Genomic DNA, 15897 nt, shown 5'->3' with positions numbered 1-15897 from the left:
TAATGGCGTGCTGAAAAAATATTACTTTTCAAAAAATGTATAATGCTTCAGTTTTAAAGCATAAATGAGTTCTGACTAAGTGGATGCTTTACCAGGCAAACTGGTGTTAGAAGTTAATTGGGTTTGACTAGCAAGTCCAGTTATTGGCACAATTTATAAGCTTTTGCAGAATTGTGACCATTCTGCTATCATACAGTAATATGCACAATGTGAGACCTGACAGTAAGTGCTTGCTGTCTGACAGTAAATAATGAATACAAGTAAAAAATATCCTTATAAAATAGACCCCCTTTTGAAACGAAATGTAGTACAACACTATTTTTCAGGATGCTTAAACATTTATTACATTGGCATATAATTAACTTTTCATTGTGTTTGTGTTCTGTGCCAAATCTGTTACAGGAATGGTCAGTTGTTGCTTCTTGGTGGAGCAAAAAGCTTCCTGGTGAAGAAAAGATTTTTTAGAAAATATTATTTTATAACTGTAATAATCATTCTTTAATTGGGGAGACTTCTTTGTTCTTTTTGAAACACAGTGTTCTAACTTTAAATCCTAAAGTAGCATTTCATAAATCCTACAGATCTCTTGCAATATAATATTTTTGCTGAAATTTTTGCAAATGTTTAGACATGAAACTGATTTAATCACTTCAGTAGTTCCTTTGGCATCTATCATAAATTTGAAATCACCAAAGAAAATCATTCATATGCAAAGTGCTGTGTGATACATTTTGGTTTTATTTAGTATTGAACTAATCTGAAGAAGAATTTAACCACTGTAGATGTAAACATGACCATGAAGTGCATAAAGTTTTGCAATTAAATGCAGTTTTGTCTAGGAGAAAAATCACTTAATTTACCACTACCTATGTGATGACAATGTTTTTAATTTTGCCTGGGCATTGTGACTATTAGAGGTTGGTAATATATCTATCTCCCACTATTTTTCCTTCAATTATCTGAAGCCTGGAAAAACCTATCTCCCTTGAGAGCTTAACTGTTGTTAAAATCCCTGCTTTCCTGCAGGATAACCAACTCCTGGCAATTGCCCTGGAGCCCAGAGTTTGCCTTTGCAGGCTCATGCGTGCACATCACACCACCCGTCTCTTCCTCTGACTGCCAATTCCATCCCAATGAGCTGGCAGGGTGCTCAAATTCACATCAATTCTGTTCCATGATATTTTCATCAAATTGCCAAGCCTTAATTGCATAAGTGGGCTACATGGTTTTTTTTGTGCTTGCACACCATTGTAAATAGGGCTAGCTACATGGAGCCGTCAGTAGGATATTTTACATTTCCAGCTTTTCATTTTTTTTCTGCGGTATCACTTTCTGTTCACCCCTTCTTAGGATGCTTTTCTAGGTTTCTCCCTCATATTTCACCCAGGGTGTTTAGTTTGTGCTTGATATTACACCTCAGATAGCTATTTTGTTACTTTATCAGAGAGTTCAGACGATTCTCAGGAAATCTGCAGAAGTTCTATTACTTTACTGTGTTATTTCACTGGCACCAAATGCTCTTCTAGAATGGTCCTGATTCACTATTTGCAGCTGTACCTGGAATTGTGGTCTGACATCTCTTTTCCTGTATGTACTCAAGCCTGAAATCAGCTCCTAAGGTGATGCTAACAGCAGTTTTGGTACCACTTCAAGGCAAACCCAAAAGGTTTGAGAAGGAGGAGGGGGCTGGGACACGTCTGTGTGTGCTAACTGCTTAATGGGAGAGACTTAAGAACTAGGAATATATCTTTTTCTGTTTGGCCTCCTAGTTCCAACACTGTTGTTATGAAGTTTGTTACTGAGATTTTTCTTCGGCTCAACATTTCTAAAGCAGTAAGGCTAATAACCATGTTGCTGTTACAGTTTATGTGAAGACAAAATTAGACCTGCAAATTCTGATACTGGTGTTGAAGATGAATTCAAAGACAGAGTTTGCATTTATTTTAATGCAAATAATAAACATTTAATAGAACTTCAGTGTAAAGTTCTGAAGTAGAATTATATGTAGCCGTCTTTAGAAAAGTACAGGCAGAGGTGACTCTTTCCATGTTACACACAACTGTAATAAAATGGTGGAGGATTTATTTGGATGCTGATCTAATAGCAAGAATTCAAGAGAGTAGCTTATATAAATCTTAAACACAAGGCTTGTTTGTTCAAAAGTTTTCTGATTCCATTATCCTGAAAATATATCACTACAGGCCTGTCAGACCTTGGCGCCAGGGAAGGTCATGGAGCAAATCATCTTGAGTGCCATCACACGGCCTGTGCAGGAAAACCAAGAGATCAGGCCCAGACAACATAAGTTTATGGGTCCTGCTTGACCAACCTGATCTTCTATGACATGGTGACCTGAGTAGTGAATGAGGGAAAAGCTGTGGATGTTGTCTACCTGGACTTAGAAAAGCCTTTGACACCACTTCCCACAGCATTCTCCTGGAGAAAATAGCTGTTCATGTCTTGGACAGGTACACTTCTCATCAGGTAAAAAAACTGACTGGCCCAGAAAGTGGTGGTGAAAGGAGTTACATCCAATTGGCAGACAGTCACTAGTGGTGTTCCCCAGGCCCCCTCAGTGTTCCTCAGGGGCCAGTCCTGTTTAATATCTTTATTGACAATATGGATGAGGGGATCAAATTCAACCTCAGTCAGTTCACAAAGGCACCAAGTTGGGTGGGAATGTTGAACTGCTGGAGGGCAGGAAGGCTCTGCAGAAGGATTTGGACAGGCTGGATCGATGGGCTGAGGCCAGTTATATGGGGTTCAACAAGGTAAAGTGCCAGGTCCTGCACTCAGGTCACAATAATCCCATGCAGTGCTACAGGTTTCAGGATGAGTGGCTGGAAACCTGCCCAGCAGAAAAGGACCTGGGGTTAGTGGTCAACAGTTGACTGAACATGAGCCAGCAGCGTACCCAGGTGGCCAGGAAGGCCAATGGCATCCTGGCCTGTGTCAGAAATGGTGTGGCCAGCAGGACCAGGGCAGGGATCATCCCCCTGTACTCAGCATTAGTGAGGTTGCACATGGAATCCTGTGTTCAGGCCCCTCACTACAGGAAAGACAGATGATAGAGTGTGTCCAGAGAAGGGCAACGAAACTGGGGAAGAGTCTGGAGCACAAGAGTTATGAGGAGCAGCTGAGGGAGATGGGGTTCTTTAGCCTGGAGAAAACAAGGCTCAGGGGGTATCTTAGCACTCTCTACAACCACCTACACTGAGGTTGTAGCGAGGTGGAGATTGTTCTCTTCTCCCAAGTAATAAGCGATAGGACAAGAGGAAATGCCCTCAAGTTGTACCACAAGAGGCTTAGATTAAATATCAGGAAAAATTTCTTCATAGAAAGGGTTGTGAAGTATTGGAACAGACTGCCCAGGGAAGTGGTGGAGTCACTATCCTTGAAGGTATTTAAAGACATGTGGATATGGTAGTTAGGGATATGCTTTAGTGGTGGATTTGGCAGTGCTGGGTTAATGGTTGGACTCAATGATCTTAGAGGTTTTTTTCCAATCTAAGCAATTCCATGATTCTATGATTCTGAATAGATAAAATCTAGCTATTATCCACTGGCTGCAGCTGTCTGTAGGCGAAGAAGCTGCTGCTGCCCTGTTATCTCTGGTTACCTATCACTAGCTTTGTAGGTGAATGTTGTTACAGCACCTCAAATGAAATATTGACTTATTAGTAATAGGCAGCTAAATGGAATGAATTGTTGAGCTGAAACATATGCTCTTATGCTGCGTATTGATTTTTAGCTGCAAGAAATTGTTAGTCTGTTTCCACAACAATATGCAATAGCAACTGATAACTTTTCAGTGTTTAGTAACTGTTTTCCTTTGTATTTCTACATTTCCCTGAAGATTTAACTGCTGCACACAGTTCAGTGTTTCCAGTCCATTCATCACTGGGTAGTTTACAAGTCCTAAGACCAGGCAACTGGCTCGTTTAGACAGTGGTACTAAACACCTCATGAGAAGACCATCTCTCCCAAGATACTCCAGGACTGTAAAGAAACACTCAGTGACTTCAAGAAGTCTAAAAAAATACCATTCATTTCATTTTCTGCTTTCATTCACTCCTTAACAAATACTTTATGAACCACATTCAAAGGCAACACTATCCTTAAAAAAAAATCAAAAATATTGATCTCACAAATATATAGCCAGTTTATTTTCTTCTTATAATTCCCATCTTTGCTCTTGGAGATGTATTTTGAAAACTTACTATATGGAAATTTTTAGCATTATATTCTGAGTCCTGCATAGAGAACTCAGTGCCTCTGGAAATCTGAATGTGTTCAGAAAATCAAGTGTGTTAAAAGGACAAGACAAAGAAATTAGACTGAAGAACGCAACTTGACAGGGTAATTCTTTTTTCCTTTGCAGTCACTGAGAAAACAAGGCGTTATACAAACCAGGAAATGCTCTCTTTACTTGGTCATGTTTTAAAACAGTTATTGACTTTTGTCATGCTGATGTTTAGGTGGGGACTATATTTTCTGTACTGTGTTTCTATGGTGCAGAAGTCCTTTTCATGAAAAATCAACTGTTAACCTCTGCAGTGTTGTGAAGATAGAAGCCCATCCTAGCAGTGGCAACAGCTTTGAATAAATAGTTCATTCATTTGGATGGAATATCAAAATGTACAGTAACCTATACATCCACCTGCATCAGTCAAATACATTTCACATGCCCATCGGGTATATCATATAGCGCTGAAATGATCAGAGAGACAACCACTGCCTTTATCACTTGTACTACCGTCAAATGAACGTACTCAGATTAGTCAATAATTTAGTTCGGGGGTTCAGATAGCATATAATAGTATATACTCATGCTATAGAAGGTGTGTACTAAAAGGTATTATTATACCCCTTTGAGGTAGTGTTGTTAGTGTAATGAACTACGGCTCTGAGTCAAGTAAAAATGTCAACAGCAGCCACAGTTCAAACCTTAAGTAAACTCTATGTTGCCTTAGTGTTTTATCATGAATTTCATGGGTGGCAGTAGTACTAAATGTTTATGTGATTCTTGCGTAACTAGTCAGGGAGCAGCATTTAGGATTTTTTCAGGAGTGAAGTCCTGGCTGGCTGCCCAGCCTTCTCTCTCTTTTCCTGGGGGTTGGAACTGTCAGGGGATTCCCCAATAACAATCAATGACCTGCTGGCTCTTCTGGCAGCATGCCACCAAGTTGTGAAACTGCTGAGAATTACATGTCCTGATTCACCCTCACATATGCCAGGGAGCTTCCAGCCAGGAGATATTCTAACCTGTTAAACAAAGATAATGCACATATTCTACCTCTAGTCAACCATTTTTCCCCCTTTTTAACACAGGGCAAAATACATGTTTTGTCTGTTGGACTCTTGTGCAGGCATATCCTGAGGTCTCCTTTCATGTTGGTTTTTACTGATTCAATAGGGGTTTTGTGTAATATCGTTCACACCATTTTTTTCTTTAATTTTCATGTGAATACCAGGAAAATCTAAATTCATGCTCCAGGTTTTTGTGTTTGTGTTAATGCTAAACAGTTTTTAATAGGTTTAATCAAAGATGATCATAATGGTTGCAGCTATTTTACCTCATCCTTCATTTCTCACTTTACCTATTACCTTCAACTGTCTTCAGGCTACAAATGCCAACTTACTCACTCTGTATACAGCACTTCTTTGCACTTAATTTTTAGGCTACTTTTTCAGTGGAATATTGGGTCAAATAATGACCATCTTGTACTTATCTAGCCTTTTTCTGAAGAAATTTAATTCATGTAAAGGTTGTAGGATTATTCTTTATGGAAATGAGAGTGTAATGAAATGTTTTCAGAAACACTGAGGAACAGGAGAACCCACCTGAAAAACATGTGGCCTAAAGGCTGGTGTCATTGGTGGAATTTTGGCTTTTCCTACTGGAAGATAGGAAGACTCTGCAGAGGGATCTGGACAGGCTGGATTGATGGGCTAAGACCAGTGGTATGAGCTTCAACAAGGCCGAGTCCTGCACTTGGGTCACAACAACCACAGGTGATGCTACAGGCTTGGGGATGAGTGGCTGGAAAGAAGCCCTACAGAAAAGGACCTTGGAATGTTGGTTGTCAGCCGGCTGAACATGTCAGAAGTGTGACCAATTGGCAAAGAAGTCCAAGGGCATCCTGGCTTGTAGGAAGAATAGTGTGACCAGCAGGACGAGGGAATGAGTGTCCCCCTGTACTCAGCACTGGTGAGGCCATGCCTTGAATTCTGTGTTCAGTTCTGGGCCTCTCACTTCAAAAAAGACATTGAGATGATGGAGCATGTCCAGAGAAGGGCAACAAAGCTGGTGGAAGGTCTGGAGCACAGGTCTTATGAGAAACAGGTGAGGGAGCTGGGGTTGTTAAGCCTGGAGTAAAGGAGGCTCAAAGAGGGAAGGACCTTTTCACTCTCTACCACTATGTGAAAGGAGGTCAGTCTCTTCTCTGAGGCAGCCAGGCGGGCCAACTGTGTCCTGGGGGGCATCAGGCAAAGCATTGCCAGCTGGTCAAGGGAGGCGATTGTCCTGCTCTGATCTGCACTGGTGCAGCCTCACCTTGTTCACAGAGATTTAATGACACTTTTTGCTGTAGAAGTTAATGTAGTAGCTTGGAGTTAATAGTTTCTTATCGTTTAGTTTCTTTAGCTTTAGGTACTTCATGAGGGTTCAAAAAGATTTTCCTCGTTTTTTTTTTTTACATCTTCCAGAAGAAAAATTATAGAAATCTTTGAGCCCTTTTATGTGATCCTAGAGGTCACAAATAAAACAGGGTGTCATATATCAGTAGATCAATACTTTAGTCTCATACAATCAGTCACACATATCTTGTGCTATTTTTGGTTTTTTAGAACAAATGATTCTGCACAGAATTGCATTTAACCCTGCCAAATAATTCCTTGAAAAATCCCTTAGAATGAAAATTCTCCACATATTTTATTATGGTTTCATTTCTGGTATAATTTTGTGTTTTAATGTACAGGTTAAAATTTTTATGGCTTTTTAAATTAATGCCAACTGAAAAAAAACCCTTCAAAAATCACATGTAAAGCAGTTACCACCTGCTTAAAAATCATTGTACCAGAATTTATAATGTACAATTTAAAACTCATCTAGCAGCAAGTAACAGGTGATCTTACACTTTTGGTGTATAAAAGATGATTCACTTTGAAATTAATTTGAGCCTCTCTAAGGGTGAAGCTACCTAAAGGTGGGTGAACAAGACATATGTGTAACCACGTTTCCTTCTAAACCAGCAGAACGATTAATTTCCCCTTTAAAAAGAGAGAAGATACTAAAGGAAGTATTTGTTCAAAGTAATTCAAAAGCTTTCAAGACACTTAAGTGATTTCACTAGTCTTTCAGGGTTGTTGTTTGGGTTTTTTCTGTAAATATGTATTTTAAAAGTGTATTTTGCCTTTTTATGAGTGAAGAAAACTGTAATTCATACTTTTAAGGAAATCAAGGTAGCTCTAATCAAAGTGACCACTTTTATTATTCTAACCTATCCACAAATCCTTATGAAAAATCTATAAAAAACACAGATTAAAATGTTGAAACCCCACAAGCTATGTTTCTAAGTGGTGATAAAAAATGTGGATGTGGACTCTGCAAGGAGTTTTCTTCAAAACCTTACAGTCTCATTATGCTAGATTTTGGCCAGTCATATAGTGAAAATATAGGTTTGTAAAATCCAAAGCTCTTCTAACTTCCTGATTCATGTTGCAGATATCAGACTGTGTCTTGAACACAGGAGGAAGAGCAAATAGTGTACTCTGCACCATATGTTTTCCCACTGGCCTACACTTTATTCCACCACGAGGTGTTTACCTGTGAGTACTGAGGTCTGTGGCTGCATTCTTCTCCATATGGCAGAGTTGATCAGAATTATACAGCAACAGGCCTTTACAAGTTGCCAACCTTTTTTGTCCCCATACATGCATGGCTGGGCAGAGAATTGTGACTCCATTGAATCATACCTCCTTTCTGGTGCTGTTCCTCACATCCAGATTTGCCTGAGATGATCTCATATTGGAAAATTCACTGGAGAAATGTTCTTAAAGATACCTCTTAGTTAAAGCAGGAAAGCAAGTGGCGTCTACCTTTTTTTTCTTTTATTATTATTCTGGCAAATATTCTCACACACAAATGAAATTCACATTTGAATTGAGATTTCATGTATCTGCTTTGGGAACAAAGCAAATGATTAAGATCACCTTGCAACACACTGAAAAGAGAAAACTTAATGAAAATTCTGAACTACTCTAATGTACTGTGACACACACTACATTGGAATAATTGGGTGTGTGAACAAACTGAATGCAACTGTATTGCTGTTTTGCTGTCAATAACAAAGATGGCATTAAATACCTCGGCAGCTTTACACATCTTATCTCTGTTACTAATACTAATGATATCTAGACAGCAGTCCAGAAGCATAATTACTTTACTGTCACCACTCCCATTATACTATATGAAAGAAAAACCAGGCCCTAGCTTTTCTACTTTCCAGGTATCACAATACTATGAACATGAAGCATAACTGTGGAACTGAGAAAACATATTGAACGGAATACAAATCAAGAGCTCAATGACATAAGCACAGCTCCTTCATTTGCCGACGAGGATGTCCTCTGTGGTGACTTGCACATGATCTGAGAAAAACACACTTTTATTTTCAAACTCACTTTGCCCAGCAACACAGATGTGAATGGGACTGACTGTGATAATCTGCAGGTATGTGATATTCAGTGATGTATCATAGATATTGCCCGTCTAGCTTGGAAAAAAATTTAACATTTCTAAATATCTACCCTAGTACATTTACTAACTCTGTCATATTACTCTGAAAATATGCTATTACCTATTTCAAAAGCACATGCATGCCTATTGACTAACATCCCAAGTCACACAGCAAGGCTGCCTAGCAGTTGTAATGGTAGGGCACACATTTTGTTGTTTACATTCAGACGCGTAATTTCTCTTGACCTCACTGGGCATTCTGTATGCATGACACTTGATGTAACTTTTTCTGCCATTGTAAAAGATCATATTTGCTGCTCAGTAATAATACCTTTGCACTTTGTATTTTTGTATGTGAGTGTGAAACACAATCTGCCTCAAAAATTCAACTGAGAGTTTCTTTTTCTGCACAGGAGATAGTATAGGTGCAATACAACATAATACAGCATACAGCATAGCATGCTGTTCATAGTAGAATTGGATATCAGCCATTTTAGAAGTCAATGCTAATTAAGCAAATTGATCATATTTGCAGTTAACTACTGTAAATGCTCAAAAAAACCCCACCAAGAAAGCATTTTATTCCCCCCTCCACCTTTTTTTTTTTTTTAAGTAAAGAATAAATGATATTTCTGGTCCAGATACCACAGTGACAAGGACTGTCGAGCTGCATTTCTTCAGTTATCACGAGCCCAGGTGTTAAACATGGCACATGACACCGGTAGGCACCATGCAGTGAGGCAGGGGCACTGTATGCTGACAGAGAATCAATAATGAAGTGGAAAAGACAATGACACTCTATGGCATTGTCTCTCTTCCTGACAGATCTGTTCAGCCCCAAAAGTATTAATTCAATTGCTTCAGTAGCATCAGACTCTTTGATTTCATTCAGAAGTCAGCACTCATGGGGATATTGAGAGCAGCCTTTATCATGCATAAATATGTTTCATGGTTCTTTCTTTGTAAATACTTAGTTATCTAAATTGCTGTTACAACTTTTGAAGCTACAATGTATTCCAATCTTTTCTTCTCAATTATAACCTTTTCTACAGCAGAAATACGATTTTAAGTCAGAGCTCCCCTTGGCTTGACTCCATATTTGGGTATTTTAGGGAGAATCTAGTGACAAATATAGTTAAAATTTAATGAATTCAGTTTAGACAAAAGAACTGTGTAACTAATAGCTATATAACAACAAAGTAAGTTGCATTTGTTAATTTTTCTCTTTACTCTCTCTATTGACTGTAATGACCACTGGGAATGTACAATGCTTTCTATTTTTGTTTAACACTACGAATACAGTCACACTCAATATTAGTAGACTTCCATGTCCTTGTTTCTCACAAAATGACAGACAGCATCCATGTACGGAGAAGTCTCAATCATCAAACCCAAAGCAGGGAAGAGCTGAGTAATATGCTAGTAAAACACATCTGAAGCATACAGGCTGCAAAACTTAGGCAACTTCTTCAATCTACAGATAAATAGAGAACTTGATTGTACTATTTTTTTAGTCTGCACAACTTTCACAAAGTGATGTTAATTACTTCAGTTTTAGGTCAAAGTACCTAAACTACATTTAATTTTCATTCATTGAATTTTCGTTATTTGTAATGGACATCGCATGCTTTTAGCATTTTTTTTTTCCAAATTAAGCTATTCACACAGATTACTTGATCTTTACTTGTGTGTCTGGCATTTAAGGGTTATTCTCTGAATATTTAGGCCTCTATTTTTGTGTAGGTATGGACAGAGAAATGAGAATGGTGAATTTAGACTACTTCCATATCATCAGATCTGGTAGTGCTTGTGTAATTACAGTGGGCTTCAGCTCTACCATCCATCTTCCTGGATCAGTTTCTATAGAAGGCCATACCAGATATTGTTGCTTCAACATTAGAAAGTAAAAAAAAATATTAGTATTAGAATTGTATCTTAGGATGTATACTCACATAGAAACTTCTAGAAATAATCTGGAATATAAATGCAATTTGTGAAGCATACAGGGCATTCATATTCTTCGCTTGAGGTTTTGTTTTTCGTTTATCTAAATTCTGAAAGCCAAAATTGATGAAAAGGTGTACAAAACCAGCATACCTATCAGTACAAAATAAATCTGAAAAATGTACTTGAATCAACATCTGCTGAAGAGTTTAGGGAGGGAATATGAGTTTCAACCAGTCTTAGTAACTTTATTCAAAAGTTAAAAGGACACGCTAGGGTTCTATAGGTAACTTAAGATCCTGTCTAATTGCTGCTTCAATTTTAGTTGAGTATACTTTTTACTGAAAATATATCCTAACGTGGAAAGAGAATGTCCACAGAGGGATCTGGTTGGAAATAGTATTTCCATTAAAGTTATTGTTGGATGTTTCTCTGAGTGAAACTGTCTTAATGAAGCCTTATTATGTAAGAATTCAGAGCTCTTAAAACCTATAATTCTTTCTCTTGGTAAATCAGGAACTCTACAAGATGTGCTAAAGTAAGAAACCACTTTGAAACCTGACTGAGTATGAAAGGTGGATGTTTCTATAATTTTGTGAACGTGACTCTATTTAATGGAGGAAACCCAGATCACTTTTCACATCAGTAACTCCTTTTTTAAAAATCATTTTACCTTTATTCACTTTAAAAGGAATCTCAAAAAATGCCTGCAGCGTGACCCACTGATAGGAAGAATTAAGATCACATTGGAAACTGGGAAAGAGAGAAAAGAAGCAGGGAAAAAGTGTGAGCTACTATAATTTTCCTCTTGAATAGACAGTTCTTTTTTCAATCTGTATTCATATCTTTAACGCTTAAATTATTGAAAACTTGTAGATACCTTAGGAGTATCCATGTGCAATCTTAATTCTTGTAATAGAGAAACAAATATTGCTTACAGCATCTGAAGGCTGGGTGTTGCTCTGACAAGGGTTTCATGTCAAACTGAGGAAATTGCATTGTCCCAAATTTTCTCCAACAAGACATCACAATAGATTATCTAGCTGCCACCACTCATCAGGCTGCAGCTGCTACCCTGCTCTGCTTTTCTGTACTGGTTCCCTGTATCTCTGCTGAAGTCAGACGGTGCAGACCATGCTCAGAAGCAGGCTGGATTAGCAATAATAAGTCAGACTGTGTCACCAATAAAGAGTCAAACATGAGTGGTGGTGCAAATCCACAGTCACTCAGCCTTTTGTTTGGTGCTTTGGTACAAGGATTTGTGGGTTTACCCATCACAGCATTAAAAAAAACCCAACAAAACAACAACATAAAAGGGAAAGTACTTTGATGGTCTTGACCTTAACATTATCCCTTTGGTTTAACTTTGTCCTCCTAATTTTGCACCCAAGGGGTGAGGTACTGCTAAAACATGCCAAGAATTGAGAATGTAGGGAGCACTAACAAGAATTTTGTGGCAATGTGTAGAAACAGTGTGTTGCTGGAGACTCTCTCTCTTCAAAAGGTTTCATAATTCTGTAGCTGTATACAAATGATCCATTTTGTTAATCTGAATTCCTAGTGTCATTAAAATTTTTTCTCTCCTCTCTGAAGTAGTTTATTACTTTGAGAGAAAAAAATCAGCTTAAAGCCAGGTAAGGAGGAAAGCTGACAAAAACATAAATTAGAGGAAGAACTTAATTTAAAAAGTGTCAAAAAGGATAGATAGTCTTAGTTCAATAATAAAGCCTGGTTCAAGAGCCTTCTATCTTTAAATAAGGCATTTGAGCACTCTATTACCTGTATACAACCAATCTTTGATTTCCAATCTAAGCCTATTTTTGCTTCTTATGTGATTAGCATACAAATGCAACAAAAAAATATGTAGCTACCCTGATGACACCTAGGATGGGTTTTTGACTTTCACGCCAGTGTTAGTGAGAGATTCTGTTATTTTGAAGGTGAGTCTTTAATTAAAAACTCTTGTTTCTCTTGAATCAAAATATCATCACGACTGAGTTGCGTTATGTTTATACTTCCTGGAATATTTCATGTTGTGCTTTGTGCTCCGTTAAGGAGACACCAAAGAATGTTTAGGAATTTGACCTTTTCTGGGCTACCATATTGTGAGTATTGTGAATGTGAATATCTATTTAAGTCACACATATGCAAACAAGGCAACTGTACTTGGAGAATAGAAACACTATCCAGAATTGCATAAACAACTATTGTTTTCCATAGGATTTAATGCTTCCTGGAGTTCTCACTCATAGAATATCTCTCAGGATAGTACCGGTAAGCTACGGTCCATTATGGCACTCTTGTTTCGAGGTACTGTATTTAAATATAATCAAAGCAACATGCTGTAAACTTGAGGAGAGAGCTGTACTTTGCATTATTTTCTGATAAACTTTTGCTGCATCTGATATTAAAGACTAAGCCTGATTTTGGCTCCCAAGCCAAAGATTGGTTGTAGCCTGTAGAGCCAGTCATCATAACTACTGTGCCATCATAACTACAAATTTTGGGTAACTGTTGGAGTCTGTTGATTTTCTTTGAATATATATTGATTTGCAATGAGATCATTTGTTACTCGGTAACATCTTCGTATTCAAAATAAGGAAAGTAATCCTTTTTGTAATTCCACAACTTGATGTAGAGAGACTACTAACAGAAAAACAAGTCAGTGCAAGCAGTGAGAATTGTGAATTCTTTCTCCGTGATCCATGCCATCAGCTTGCTTTTCACATAGTGGGACCAATTGTAAGGAGGAGAAGTGCATAATTACATCTCTGTGGTTTCTTTTGGCTTTTTACAGAGATTGAGACAAAGATGCCTGTTACGATGGTGAGATTTGTGAAGTCTGTCATGCTTCGCAACTGGGCTAAGACAGCAAATATGTTTCACGTAGACTATGCATTCAGATTTTTTCTTTCTCAGTGATGAGAGCAGTGGGGTCTGAGGAGTTTGCAAATAACTCTAATCTTCAAGTCTCTCAAGAAAAACCCTTAAAATTAAAGTTGTTGGTTATTTGGTTATTTAATTATCTTTATAGCAACAGCTGCATCATTTACAAACACTCAAATCTGATTAAAATTAAAGATACTGTATTTACTAGCCAAATATTTCAGACTAAGGATCACTGAAATGGCAGTTAGCCAAAATATTTAACAATTTAATTTCTGGTAGTGCATGCTGTTTGAGCTCTCTGGGATCCACAGTCTCACTTATATTTCATTTATGGTGAGTTTCTGAGTAGCTATGTTACAACACCATGAATCTGGTTCTGGTTACTCTACATTTTTTCTCATAAAGGAAAATGTCTCTTGGGGTTTGATAATTGACTACTTGAGTTGTTGTCTGAGGATACTGAAGGTCTTAAAAGTTCTTTATAACTGTCTTTTGTGTCTCTAATTTTTGCTGTTCTAAGACAAGCTGAGTGTCCAAATGGACCTGTACCTGTGCTCTCAAGATGTTCAGATGCAGTGAGATGACAGCCCTCTTGAGGGAATGCTGAAACCCACTCTTCAGAAACAACTTTTGGTAGGGGCGTACTTGCTCACTTTATCTCTAGACCATCTCATTAGGAAATGTAACTGAGAATGTGATTGCCTTCTACACATACATAGGTAAAAATAGTTTGCAAATGTTCTAAGTTTTTTTTAGGTGGCTGTATTATTGTTACTGTCTGCCTTTGTCGGGCTGCATCACTTTGTTTTCCACAGTTTTATTCTTTCTTTTGCTTTGACTATCTCTTAGTTCCTTAGATCAGGAAATTTGTGTGTTTTTCTGTATGTTGTAAACAGATTTACTGACATTATAAGATACTCTCATATAGAGATAAATAGATGTTATTAATATAAAAGTTCAAATTATGAATAATGACCTACTTCCTTTCTCTCTTCAATCCTTTCATTACTTCACACATTATTTCATTTATCACATAGTTGCATTTTCGGATATCATGTTTTTTAACATCGATGGTTTTTTTGTTTGTACTATAGCGCACCATGATAATTTTGTTTGAAGGAACTGGTGCTGGCAGATGCACAACCATAAGAAAATGTTCTGTATTTGCAGTGGCAATATACCAAACACATCTGTGTTTTTATATAGGCAGAGTTGTGCTTGTACCTTGAAAGCACCGTGTTGCTTGTACTGGAAGTAAGATCTTTGAGGATTATCAGATTCTGACATGATATTTATGCTGCAGTATGCTTATCTAGACTTTTCTTTACGTGTCCAGTTCTGGTTTCATTGTTCTTATATTTTAAAAGCCTTGTAAAATCTCCATGTGAGGAGAAAGGAAGAGAAATGGAAAGAAAAGAGCACATATAAAGCCAGTAAGAGAAATTTTTAGTGTGTTTTTTTTTCTCCAGTATAATTGGGTGGAGATACTACTTTTACTCTGCTCTGTTCTTACCCAGTTTATAGTGAGCGTTATGCTTACTCTTGACAATTGCACTACTTGTTTGGGGTTGGGAAGAAATGTTTCCCTCAGTGCTGAATTTGTAGATGTGAATGAGTCTCCTCTTTTCAGTAGGGCTTAGCTGTGTGAATGATGAAGTTAAGTTCAGAATAGTAGGTGACAATGATTAGCAGAGATGCTTGTTCCTTTCTCTATAATGCCGTTAAAAAAAAACAACCAAAACCAAAAAACAAAACCATAAGTAAGCTTTCCCTGTAGCACCAGCTCACGAGGCATTACCTGATACAGCAGCTACGTGGCTGTGCACTTCATGCCTTCCATCTAGTCATACCAACCTGTCTAACTCTGAAATTTCCCTCTCTCCAGTATCTTATAAACCAAAGTCAAAAAAGTCCCAAAATCCATTTGGACTCTGAGAGGCCAGTTAAGGAAATAATGTCTTGGAGGGTACCGATGACATCTGGGTGGCCTTTCCAGATGCATTACTAAATGTATAGCTTCAATAAGCCATATTCTTGGCATCTAAAGGTGCTGCATGGTCAGGTTTCCTGTTGCTAGTATCTTGTAGGATCCTGTGTTGTTTGTGGAGGCACCATCACTTTTTACTACACAATAGCTTCATCTCTATATTAATTAAAAATGAAAAATAAACATGTCCATGTTCTTGAGAGTGAAATGTTTTAAGCAGAATAAGATCTTACTTTAAGTCTGGACATCTAAGTTTTGTAATGAATGCATAGTTAATAATATTAATTTCTGCATTTGCAGTAAATAAGGAAGTTTGTAAATATGATAACCCACCTCA

At 37.7% G+C, this 15897-nt stretch overlaps 1 protein-coding gene across 3 annotated transcripts in view; it reads left to right on the top strand.

Annotated features, from left to right (window-relative positions):
• ST18 (ST18 C2H2C-type zinc finger transcription factor) overlaps positions 1 to 15897 on the top strand; it is a 182684-nt gene that overhangs the window by 49805 nt on the left and 116982 nt on the right. The gene's annotated exons all lie outside the window — the stretch shown is intronic.

This window comes from Manacus candei, unplaced genomic scaffold, assembly GCF_025592945.1.
Source record: "Manacus candei isolate 608988 ecotype Guabito, Panama unplaced genomic scaffold, ASM2559294v1 h1tg000008l, whole genome shotgun sequence".
Taxonomy (NCBI): Eukaryota; Metazoa; Chordata; class Aves; order Passeriformes; family Pipridae; genus Manacus; species Manacus candei.
This window is presented reverse-complemented; position numbering and strand designations above follow the sequence as displayed.